Source organism: Epinephelus lanceolatus, chromosome 6, assembly GCF_041903045.1.
Source record: "Epinephelus lanceolatus isolate andai-2023 chromosome 6, ASM4190304v1, whole genome shotgun sequence".
Taxonomy (NCBI): domain Eukaryota; kingdom Metazoa; phylum Chordata; class Actinopteri; order Perciformes; family Serranidae; genus Epinephelus; species Epinephelus lanceolatus.
The window spans coordinates 46,292,276-46,305,555 of NC_135739.1; the positions used below are offsets into that span (position 1 = coordinate 46,292,276).

General features: G+C 42.0%; 1 protein-coding gene across 1 annotated transcript in view; it reads left to right on the forward strand.

Annotated features, from left to right (window-relative positions):
• Positions 1-13,280, forward strand: part of naaladl2 (N-acetylated alpha-linked acidic dipeptidase like 2) — an 814,243-nt gene that overhangs the window by 770,156 nt on the left and 30,807 nt on the right. The gene's annotated exons all lie outside the window — the stretch shown is intronic.

The window sequence follows — 13,280 nt, forward strand, 5'->3', positions numbered from 1 at the left end:
TACTAGTAAATCCATATTCTCTTGCAAGATTTCTGATAAGAGTCCTGTATGCAGTCTCATAAGCTGTTTCATGCTTCCAGAGATGAGAAAGAGAACTTGTATTGGCCTATGCAATAACTATAATCTTGTGTCATAATTTATTTGCTGTATCTGTTTCTGTTGCACTTAATCCCATTTACCTTTTTATTTTCAAGATTTTTTTTTTCAAATTTGCAAAATGTTGTTGCCAAATTCAAGCAAAATTGACTCCTAAAGTATTATACTGTTAAATTATTAGGTTACTACTATGAGTTATAAGCTAGGTCCTTTTTCTCAGCCCACAAAATATGCTCTTTGGTCATAGATGACTCATCTCCTTAAGATTTTATGTACACAGGCTTACACTTCCCACTTCCAGCCCAGTCACTTATCTTTTAAACTGATGATTTAACCAGGAGAGTTTCATGTATTTTGTAATTTTAGAAGTGTTCCATCCATGCTGAAGCAGAGCTGTAGACAAGACTCATTTACGCCAAGTCTGAGAAAGTTAAAGTCAGAGCAGTGTTGAGATTGATTCAGGTAAATCAAGCAACAAAAGCCCATTGTTTTGATTCCAACTGCAATGCCAAATCATTTTGACTTTCTTATACATGTAGCTTTGCTGTACTGACTGGCTTCTTCTTCATAGCAACAGCAAACACAGCTCTTAGGTATTGTAGTAGGCTACTCAGGGTCTTAGACATGAGCAGCACGTCAAAACCTCATGGAAGTTATTGAATGCAAAGAAGATCATTGTTTAGTCTGTGTTAAAATGACAGGGTGCTCAAGTTTTACACTATAAGAAGTACATTTATTTGAGAATAAGGAAAGAAACAACAAGACAAGTTTTAGCTTTGTGAAAAGTGTCATTACACAACTCTCAGTGTGTTACAGAAGTTACTGGAGAAGAGGAGAGCTAGGAGAGGAAGCAGGACTTGGACTCTCAGCCAACAGAATGCAAAAATGTGTATCACTGGTCAGAGGCTGTCATTATAGAAGGTTACAGTCAAGAAACCAGACTGAAGTCAAGAAAAACAGTTACTGAAGTGTCTTCCTCCTGTATTTGTAGAAGTGTGTGTGTGTGTGTGAGTACAGTGCTATCATGGGTGTGCTAGTACAGTATACTGTGTGTGGATGTGACTAAGTAGGTGAGGGTACATGTCTCCATGTGTACTGTACACATGAGTGGGTGGTGAAGCATGTGTTCTTTGGATCCATTCAAAGTATGAGTATATTGTGGGGATATGAAATGGCTGTGTGTGTGTGTGTGTGTGTGTGTGTGTGTGTGTGTGTGTGTCTGGTCTCTGGGTGTTTTTAGCAGCCCCCTGCGGCAGAGGACCAGTGATATTTAATGGATTCTTCACAGCCGGTGTGGAGCACTGCAGTATTCATGACTGGCAGTCATGGAGGGGACTCAGATCAAACAACCAGAGCTAATTGAAACCCCCTAAAAACCTTTTGTTCAACTTTTTAAATCACTATTCTCCTTTCTTTTCTCTTTTCATATAAAACTGCCTTTGGTGTAGTCTGATCTGACATAAATCTCCATTAATTTACTGTAGTGATAGTGCTCAGTAGCAGGGCTGCCTTTGGTCTGAAACTGCAGTGCCAAAGAAAGGTAGAACAGGCTATTGTTAGCGCTGGTTATTACTAGAATACACTGAGGAAATCAAAGTAAATGTGTGTGCCCATATGTGTGAAGTATTTCTCGCTCCTAGAAGTCACTTAAGATCTATTGTATAATGTACTTTTTTGAGTTTTAATTAGGTATATCTCAGTGGCAAAGCCAAAAAGAAGGCATTTTGCTGTATAATTAGAGTGACGGTAGAGATAGGGGAGAAGGTGACCATTTTAATGAAGTTCAGCATTGTGACTTCAGAATCTTAAAAAGTTTAACTACAGATGGGCAACAAATGAATGAAAGAAAAAAAAATGTGTTGTGAGTTGTTCGGTCACTGCGATCACAGAGAAACTGCATTATGGCTTCTTGTCACTAATTTTCCAACCGTGTGATTTTGATAGGAGGGATGAACAGCATTCTTCCAAAGCTACCCCCTCATTTGGCATTCTGATTATTGCAGTTGAGAGTGCTGTCTAAAGGCCCAGTTGCATCAGAAAGGGGCACAGCAGAATTCATTTGTGCCCATAGTCTTTGTTGCATGCAAAGATACATCCAGATTTCAGTTTAAGCTAATTCAGAATGAGGCTTCAGCAGTCTGAGTTAGTTAAGTAAGTAGCTTCCAAAGTTACAGTTTCTTTAGTATAGAATTCCCTTTTTGCCTCTCTACGGGATATGTCCTTGCTGGGCCACAGCTACGTGCATGTAAAGGTCTTTTAGTGGGACACATCACAGACCCAATAAACAAGACAGCCACAATGCACATGACTGGTGAAGCCTCCTCCTATTGGCTCCAGTGACAATTTAGAATGCATTTTTGCATCATTTACCAATCCTTTTGTGATTTTCATGGAGAGGATCTCGAGGCGCAGCCGGGGGGAGGGAGGGGTCCGGTTTGGGGACCTCAGAATTGCATCTCTGCTTTTTGCAGATGATATGGTTTTGTTGGCTTCATCACACCGTGACCTCCAGCATGCAGTGAGGCGGTTTGCAGCAGAGTGTGAAGCAGTTGGGATGAGGGTCAGCACCTCCAAATCTGAGGCCATGGTTCTTTGCAGGAAACCGGTGGACTGCCCTCTCCGGGTTGGGGGACAGTTACTGCCTCAAGTGAGAGAGTTCAAGTATCTCGGGGTCTTGTTCAAGAGTGAGGGTAGAATGGAGCGTGAGATGGATCTGCTCTTTGGCGCAGCATCTGCAGTGATGCGGGCACTGCGCGGAGGGAGCTGAGCCGGAAAGTGAAGCTTTTGATTTACTGGTCCATCTACATCCCAACCCTCACCTATAGTCATGAGCTTGCGGTAGTGACTGAAAGAATGAGATCGCCGTTACAAGCGGCTGGAATGAGTTTCGTCCGTGGGGTGGCTGGGCTCAGCCTTAAAGATAGGGTAAGGAGCAGGGACATCCGGGGGGGAGCTCGGAGTAGAGCCACTGCTCCTTCACTTCGAAAGGGGTCAGTTGAGGTGGTTCGGGCATCTGATCAGGATGCCTCATGGGCGCCTCCCGCTGGAGGTGTTTCGGGCACGTCCCACCGGTAGGAGGCCCTGGGGCAGACCCAGAACACGCTGGAGGGATTACATATCTCGTCTGGCCTGGGAACACCTTGGGGGCTAACTGTCAGCATCATACTGCTACATCACATTATGGCTATTAATGGGTTTAACGACAGAGTCAAGCTTTTTTGGTTTTTGGTCAGAGTGAGTTTGTTTTCAGTGTCGGATGTTAGCTGCTGCTGTGTAAGCTTGTGCTAACTAGCAAATGTTGAACTGACTCCACCCCCCCTAGCTGGCAAGACTCTTGAATTCTGGCAACACTGAGATTCCACTGAATGCCAACGTCATTAAACTAGTGGCTCACAAGCCTTGTTAGAACCAGTAATTTAACGTCATAGATCTTACACAGAGGTCAACCAAATATTTATTGTGGACTTGCAAAATGATTTTTTTTTTTTTTTTGTTTTTGTTTTTTTGACAGAGCAGAAACAGTTCCTTTGTGAAGTGTTAGCTTGTAGCCCTAATGACAAAGCAGAGAGCTGTTGCAGTCATTGTCAAACAAGTCAACGTGGTTGCTTTGCATGGAAAGCATTTATTCATGCATGAAACATTTAGATTTGCATGTCAGCATGCATTTGCTCAGTTACATTTAATACTGCATTAAAAGTCTATTTGTAATGGTTTCCCTTCTGTATGTGCATAAGAAAGAAATGTATCCAACTATATGATGGAGTAGGCGAGGTGCATTTCTTTCTGTCTTTCTCAGAAACATGGTCTGACCCTTTCTTCAATAGACATTTTCCATGAATATAAAGGAGTGAAACACTCAGGTCCCTGCTTCCAACCACTGAAGAAGTGTTAAATAAAAAGGGGGTTAAATAATGGCTATCCAATCAGTGATGGCCAAGGACAGAACAGCCCCCAAAATGGATGAAAGAAATATTTGAATTAACAATTTTCTGTCATTAAAGGGGCAATAAGCGAAATTCATCATTTCTAGATTGAAGGAATTAAAAAATCACTATGTGAAGAACTAGAGGTGTAATTTCATCTGGAGTATAGCATGACCTCACACACCCTCTCTCTGTGTTGATCTCTAGCCCCTTGTTTACAAGCCGGTCTGGCTGCGCGTTCATGTGAACGCCCCCCCCCCCCCCCCCCGGAGCCCTTGGTCCTCCCTCCCTATAAAAGGCTACAGCCAGTGAGCAATGGCAGCACGTATTTTCTAAGTGAAATGGCAGAGTCAAATGTCTGTTTTAACGTTAGGCACATGTCGCTATGTCGATTCAATTAAATTTAATGTTACAATCGTAGCATGGGTTAACAGCGGCTCGGTCCCAGCAATGGGTCAGGCGTTTCGGTTGTGTTAGGTGAGTAGCCCGGCAGCCCAGCTAACATTTGCAATTAGCATTGCAAAATGTAGCCCGGCGGGCAGCCTGGCGGCTGTGTTTAGCTATTCCCCTGCCTACTTCAATGATGATGGTACCTGTGGAGGCGAGGCTCATTGATTAGTAGAGCTGGTAGAAGCGCTCCATAGCTGTAAGCTACTGGGTCCATGTCATTGGTTCGACAGCCCATTGGTTCAACATCCCATTAGTCCGACTGTCCGCGGTGCTGAACGGCTCGCGGCGGGCGTATGGTGCGCCGCGACCGGCTTGAGGCGGAGCAGGCTCACGGCTTATGTGTTTGTCACTTTCTTTTTCATTTTAACCCACACCATGATCTTTTCCTGACCCTAACCAAGTGGTTTTTGTGCCTAAACCTAACCAGACCTTAACCACAGGGCATCATGATGATTTCGGAACAGACTTTGGAACAATGAGTTTAATATGGTCGGAACAATGGGATGTTGAACCAATGGGCTGTCGAACCAATGGGCAGTTTCCCAAGCTACTCCAGTAGTCATAGTTTAGGTTTTATTTCCTCGCCCCTGTAGCGAGTGAATCTGCCTGTAGTGAAACCGGGGCTAACCGGTGCTTCCTCCTCAGACTCCACTTCACTCAGCTGCCAGCACAGCCAGTTAGCCTCCGCTAGCTTCCCAGCTAGCTTTGGCACCGAGCCCTGGTTTGTTATTCAGGTTAATATGGGAAGAAGCAGCGGGTATATCGGGCAGCTGAGTGAAGCTGAGTGAAGTGGAGCCGGGGAAACACTGGGACCGTCTGGATGTAATAGCCCGTGGAGATGCTGCGGTGCTCGGCTGCACAGACAAGGTGAGTGGGGTGGGGGGTGAAGAGCAGAGGTAGAGGGAGGTGTGGCTCATGACACACTTTGTTTTGGTCTACAGGCAGTGCACAACAGCGAACCTAGCGGTGAAACAATTTTGCTTTTTGCCCCTTTAGAGGTCTGTATCCTCAGATAACCTATTTGTCTTTAAAGTATTTACTACTTTGTGTGCTTTCACTTCCACATAATCAACACATGGATATGCTGAAAGAGATCATTACACACCATTTTACTGGACAAAAAGATGATATATGAGTAGGTACATGAGTGTGGTTACCACTGTTGCTTAACAGTGAGAAAGGCCTTGAGGAGCAGAATCTCTGTTTCTGTTCTTTTGTGTCATGCCCGGGAGGAAGTTTATTTAATATGTCAAAACATCTGCTGCTTGGTATAAAATACAATGTTTTTTGCCTTCTCCAGTCATAGACACAATGCCTCAAAATCAGCTACTGTAAAAAGAGAGCTAGAGGAGGAGAGGAGCTACAAAGGGAGTTCCTGGGGCCATGGATTCACCATTTCCCACATAAACTGTAACTTAGGAAAGAAGAACACTCAGCCTACTCAGGTATAGTTCAGACCAGGCAAACACATGCTTTTCTGGAGGGAGTTTAATAAAAAAGGTGAAACAGAAATTAATACACAGTGAGAGACCAAATGTAATATGCATTGATATTCTTTAAGTTGTTACTCAGTTTCACTATAAAAGGTTTTTGCCGTCTATAGTACCTATAGGATCCCTTATTGTTGTGATGTGCATTTCAATGTGAGAGCGACAACCTAAAAAATTACTGATTACCCTCCTGTATCTTGATTAGGATACAGCATCAATACTGTGCCAATAATGATTTACAAATACATCCCGACTGATAATTAATGGATTACTACATGTGCTATCAATAGTATATTGGTGTGTAATGTCTAAGACTGACAGCTCTGGTGCTGTTTGAAGATCTCTCATACCCTGCTTCAACAAACAGGTTCCCTTCTGGTTCCCACACCTAAATTTGAGCTGTTCAAAGCATTTCGACCAAAAATGAATTGGTCTGGAACCCAAAAAGGTGGTTCTTTGCTGGAACCAAAAATAGCAGGTTTATCTTAGCCTGAAGAGTAAACCATGACAACAAATTGAAATACAAGCTGCAGTAGTCTAACTAATAGTTGGTCCAATTTTTGATTAAAAACAGATATCTGTCAGAACAAAAGCTCGCGGGTAATTGGCGCAGTTGACCACTACCACGACGGAAGAAAACGGTATGGTGTCAAAGTAATGATGCATACACGCTACTTCATACATGTGTACATAAATGTGACAAAAAGAATACATACTGTATGCACATTTCTGTGTTTTTGCACACACAGACTTTAAGTCATAAATCTGCAGTTTTAGCATCTGGCCCCAAGTCACATTCACAGATCACCCTGCAAATGTTATTTGAGAATCGCACAACAGGAACAGAACTGCATAAAGATAATAATATAAAGCTTAACTAAAGACAAATGCAGAACAACTTATACATGGTGAGACAGACATATAATCATATTTTATTTTATTTTATTTTATTTTGACTTGTAATCAAAACGAGCCACAGCAGTCACTCATGACTAATTACTGTTTATGGCAATCTGAATATGTCTTTTACTTTGCAACATATATTGGCTTTTTTGTTTCCTTACTTAAATAATACGACAATAATTTGAGCCAGGGTTCTTTGAGAACCTATATCAATGCAGCAGAATGATAATCAGTTAAGCCTACGTGACACCCAATGCCAACTTTTCTAAACATCTCTAGATGTTGTTGAACTTAAATTAAAAAATATTTCATCCAATAAAAGCATCACCCTGAAGCTTTTTTGTCTTTCTCTCATTCCTTCTTCCCTCTGCCACTGTTATCACAGGAGGCCAAGTCCCAACTGTATACCCAAATACAAACACACTCACACACATCCCCGCGTGTCAAAAGATGTGATGGATTACAACAATCAAACAATATTTCATGAGTCCCAGCTGGCTGTGAGGAGCCAGAGCCATTTAAATTTGTAGGAGAGAACAGATCTCTTTGTCTATTTTTGTCCCCACTGTCTTCCCCTCTCCTCTCAGATGAGTCACGCTCTGTTCCCAACCTACTGTGACACACTGAGATCCGAAGGAATACAAATTCACACAGAGGTCTGTTGAATAAGACCAGTATAAAATATTTTATTAGTTCATAGTCTCTTTTTGATTTAAATAAGAAATATAAAATCTTAAAAATGTTTGCATTCCATACTGCCGTGAACTCAGACGACTCTTCATATTCTTAAAGTCAAACAAACTATAGGAAAAACAAATATTTGCGGGCCCTGATCTGAAAAATGTGCAATTTTTTTTTATGCCCGTTCACTCCTATTCAGAGACGGCTGGTATAAATGGGCTAGCAGAGCTAAGCCCTGCCTATCTTTTACCATAAAGACGAGAAAATTATTAAATTGAAGAAAATATTAAAATATTAGTTATTGATAAATAGTTTCCATCCTAGACTTGTATGGCTTTTTAAATTGTTTTATTTAAGGTGTAAAAAAAAAGAGAGATTGTATCATACCGCATCCCCCCAAAATAATATTGATTTTAGGCCATACCGCTCAGCCTAGGCCCAAGCCCTAACCTCTTATTAAAGGAGCATTACTCCTTTCCTTTCTTTACCTTTCCTGTCTGTGTGTACAGCGGAAAATAGTCAGTGTGTGTGTGTGTGTGTGTGTGTGTGAGAGAGAGAGAGAGAGAGAGAGAGAGAGCTTTTGGCATCAGAACATTTTTGTAGTTAGCCTAATTTTCTAGTTTTGTTGTAGTGAATTGTTGCTGTAACCTGGTACTGTATCTCAGTGTGATGTTACTGTTACTGCAGCTGAACTATTGATCAGTATAGGCCATAGGCCTAATGCGTTAGCCCTCCCACCCAATTGCACTATTATTACACACCTATTATTACTTAGTTTTCTCTTCTTTTCTTTATTTTTTTCTCTAACAATCTGTCTCATGCAAAATAATCAACCTTGTCACCAAACAGCATTAGTATCATAAAATTTTGCAAAACTCAGTATTACGTAACAAGACAACATTTTGTTTCCATTTACAATATCTATGCCAGTAGTTATGGTGTTAAAGACTATTGATACAGTTAAAAATCCAGTATCTAGACCTTAGTCCATGTGTGCACACGTATACCAATCAGCCAAACCATTAAAACCACTGGCTGGTGAAGTGAACAACATTGATCATCTCGTCACAGTGCAATGTTCTGCTGGGGAACCTTTGCTTTTCATGTGGAGGCCACTTGAAGTGCTCCACCCATCCAAACACCATTGCAAACCAAGTACACCGCCTCATTGCAATGGTATTCTTCAATGGTAGTGGCTCCCAGCAGACAATGCGCTATGCTGTCCCGCAAGAACTGTTCAGGAATGGTTCAAGGAACATGATAAAAAGCTCAAGGCGTAGTCCTGGCCTCCAAAGTCCCCAGATCCTTATCTGGTTGTGCATTCTTAGGAAGTGTTGGTACACCAGAGGTGCCTGCGATCCATGGTGGGGCCTTCTTTCAGACTTTGCTCTAACCTGTCAACGTCTAGACACAGGACCTCTGGGGGTGTCCTGTGGTGTCTGGCACCAGGGCTTTGGGGGCAGAGTCCTGTGGGTTGTGAGGTGGGGTACCATCAGGTCCCACAGATGCTCGATCAGATAAGGATCTGGGGAATTTGGAGGTCAGGTCAAGGCCTTGAGCTCTTTGTCATGTTCCTCAGCGTCACATATCCTGAGCAGTTTTTGCAGTGTAACAGAGCATTATCCTGCTGGGTGGGCACTGCCATCATGGAGTGCCGTGGCCTTAAAGAGGGGTGCTTGGTCTGCAACAACGTTCTGGTGGTTGGCGTGTGTCAGGTAGCGTCCAAATGAATTCCAAAAGCAATGGTTTCCCAGCAGGAAATTGCATTGTAACGAGATGATCAATGTTATTCACTTCACCCGCCGGGTTTTAATATTTTGGCTGATCGGTGTATATACAGCATAAACAATGACAGACATATAGCTGATCTCTTTCTGTTTGAGTAAGATCCATTACACATGAGGAGTATACTGCAATCTCCACAAACCTGTGGCAGGGTATGTTTTTTCTATGTTTCTGCACTGTGCTTTATGCCTTACAAAACAATAGTAAGCACAGCCACACAAACATGCCACACCATATGAAAGCAGCACAAAATCATACACATCATGTCCCATGTCTAGAAACTATTACAGAAAAGATGAAAATGTTTAAATCCTACTGTGTACTAAGTCTGAATGAAATAGTGGGATAAAAATACCTCTAAATTAAATGAACTATGGTCCTCCAGATAGATTTACTTCTTTTAGCGACTTGTTGATAGTGTTTCCAACCTGCACATTGTCTTGTTAAATGATTAATATGTGACACAATATCCCTTAATGTCCACACCAAGAAAAAAAAGCAATGATTTTTTTTTTTTTTTACATTTGTTATTTCCTTAACAAAAATCAATATCTTGTTTTTTTAACCGACTCCACAGTTTCAATTGATAAGTCAGTGGTATTTGTTAAACAGAAAGTAGAAAAGTAAAATTCAAACCATATACTGTAAAAATGCAGGTAATATGTTAGTATGCCAACATATATCAATATGTTACCATGGAATTACTGGTATTATTTCCACATATTTATTCGAGACATTTACCATGAAAGTGCTTTGAAAATGACATTACTTGAGTGGAACTCAAGTAATATCACTCTGAAGTGCAATAGAGCACTTTTCATACAAGTCAGTATGTCTTGACCTTCAGAATTTCAAACAGTGACAGTACTGTATTCATGGACTTCAAAAGCAACTGTGTCTGTGTAACTGAATGTAAACCATTTGGAGCTGAACACCTGAACATGAACCTTTGTCCTTTTACAGACAGTTACACAACAGATTTGAGCTTTTCCAACACAGACCCATTAAATTCAGCCAGAATTCATATAATAGAGCCAAGAATACAGGCCAATTAACTGTAAATGCAAGGTAATTGATTTGCAGTGCCAAATGTACTGTAAAACAAGCCAGCTTTGTGTTGATGGGCTAATGAGGAGCATTGTGTGAGTAGCTGGTTATGTGTGTGTGTGTGTGTGTGTGTGTGTGTGTGTGTGTGTGTGTAGAGGCCAGTGCAGTAAATTGATCAGTAGTTAGAGACATGAAACATGAAACATGTACTTCTTTATTAGGTATATGGTTGGTATGTGGGTTGAAAGAGAAGGAAAAAAGCCTCAAATGATGTCCTGAGTAAGTGTGTCTGTACAAGTATGTTTCTGTGTATGTCAAATGATATTTTCAAGATGAGGTGAGATGAGGAGCTCAGAAGTTCAGAGGCAGATTGGAGTACAGCGGCTGCTCCATTGTATAGAAAGGACAGGAAAAAAAGCTTTAAATTATGTCCTGAGTGAGTGTGATTCTACAAGTGCTTGTTTGTGTACATCCAATGATATTTTGAAGATGTGACTGACATGATGGACAGGTCAGGGATGGAGAGCTGTGTCTGTATACTTGACACTAAGTTATTGTTAGTAGGTGTTTTCCTCTGCCCGGGTTGTCCGGGCGAGGTAAGTATCTGGTTTGAGGACCTCAGAATTACATTTCTGCTCTTTGCAGATGATGTGGTTCTGTTAGCTTTTGAGACTGTGACCTCCAGCATGCACTGGGATGGTCTGCAACCAAGTGTGAAGCAGCCCAGATGAGAGTCAGTACCTCTGAGTGTGTGATTGTCTGCCAGAGAACGATGGATTTCTTCCTCTGGGTTAGGAGTGAATTATTGCTCCAAGCAAAGGAGGTTGAGCATCTTGGGGTCGTGTTGACAAGAGGGTAGAATGGAGCATGAGATCGACAGGTGAACTGCTGCAGCATCAGCCTGTGGGTGTTGTATCGGACCATTGTGGTGAAGAGGGAGCTGAGTCAGTAGGCAAAGCTCTTTTCTCTTACCAATCCATCATTGTTCCAACCCTCAAATATGGTCATGAGCTTTAAGTAGTGACCGAAAGAATGAGATCGCGGATACAAGCAGCCAAAATCAGTTTCCTCTGCAGGGTGGCTGAGCTCAGCGTTACAGATAAGGTGAGGAGCTCTGACATCCTGAGGGAGCTCGGAGGTGGAGGTGGAACCTCTTGGGCGTCCTTGGGTGAGGTTTTCAGGGCATGTTCTGGGGGTAGACCTCTGGCCTGGGAACGCCAAGGGGTCCCCAAGGAGGAGCTGGAAAACCTTGCTGGAGAAAGGGATGTGTGGAATACTTGCTTAGCCTACTGTCCCTGCAACCTGGCTCTGGATAAGCAGACGAAGATGGATGGATGGATGATGTATCCATTACCACATTATTAGCTATTCTAGCTCCACTGATTCAGTCCAGATGATGGCAGCAACATGAGAAGTAAGATGGCATGATAGGTATGGTATATACACCACTGCATCTTTGCATTGCTGTTACTATCACATAAGGTGTAGGCCTTTAATTAATACACAGAAAAGCAGAATATGACAAGGAGATGACAAATATAAAGACAGTACTTCATTATGAAATCAGAGAAGAATGTACATTCTGCATATATGTTCATTTTAAGTGTTTTAATTCAAATAAGTCCAAGGTTTCTTTGTTTGTTTGCTTGTTTTTCTGGAGGATTCTTCTGCTCAGTGAGAACAGAGGAGTAGCTAAGCTGAGCTGTTGGATGGAGTGTATTTGCTTTTCTGATTCAATTGTTGAGTAAATGTTACAGTCTTCTGCAGTTGGAGTCAAGCTTAGTGCATCAAGCTAGACAACAGCATTGCTAGTGTGTAAGCAGAAGCCCTCAGTGCCTGCAGTCCCACCCAGGTAAATAATCACCAGCTGCCACTGACCACATTTCAGTATGCGAAGTAGGTAGGCAGAGCTGGTGGACATGTCAACAAACACAGTGTGTCTCAAGTCAGGGTAAAGGCAAGGGGAGGTTCACATGGCAGAGAGAGACAGCCATCTGTGGGATGCTTTTTGGTAACCTTGCTAACTAGGGGCTAACATTACTTATACTGTAAGAATGCAATCACAGCCTGTCGAAAAGTCTGCTAGCAATAGTTTGTTTACCTGCATGTCATAGTGGTTTCTGTAGCAACTCTGGCTCACCTCGTTTTTCCTTTACCAGGTCATTGGAAATGTTTTGACTGGTAGTCAAGGTAGCAGTTCGAGGTGGTGTTAGGTGAACTTTCAACATGTTGGATGGAGGTTTTTCTCGAGAATGTGGCCAAACTGCTGCGACTGAATCTTTCAGTCGCAATGCAAGCCAGAACGCCTCTGAAAGCAGACTAGCCGATCTGATCATATCCCAATTTCTATTCTATTTTGTGTGCATCCGCACCCATATTTACATGTTTTGCTCATCCAAACAAGACATCCCGATACAGACTGCATGTTTGCTTGAGAGCATAGAGGACATAACAGAACTTAATGTAGAAACAGTGTCTGCATGTGCAGACCAATAAATAAAATCCTGTCGTCCTCCAAATATAAATTTATCTAGATTGGGGATGTCAAACGTACAGCCATGATTTACTCAATCAACAAATAACCAAACTGTGTCAAAACAATACAGTGAAATCATGCTTAATTCAGAACACAACAGAAGACTCATTATAGAAACAGCTTAAGAATTAGCTCTTTTTCAGTGTGTTGAAACCACTTAGTCACGTGCCTTCAGTGTCAGCAGTGGCATGTTATTTCATGAAGATGAATCACCGAAAATTGAACTGAATCAGCCCCCCCAAAGGGTCCAATCCAGCCCACTGCCTGACTTTGTACAGCTAATATTGATGCACTTGTAAAGGCTACGAGGTGCCAGGTTTCAGTCGCAAGTTAAAAAGTGAGTAGACTCACCAGACACCCTGCTATACA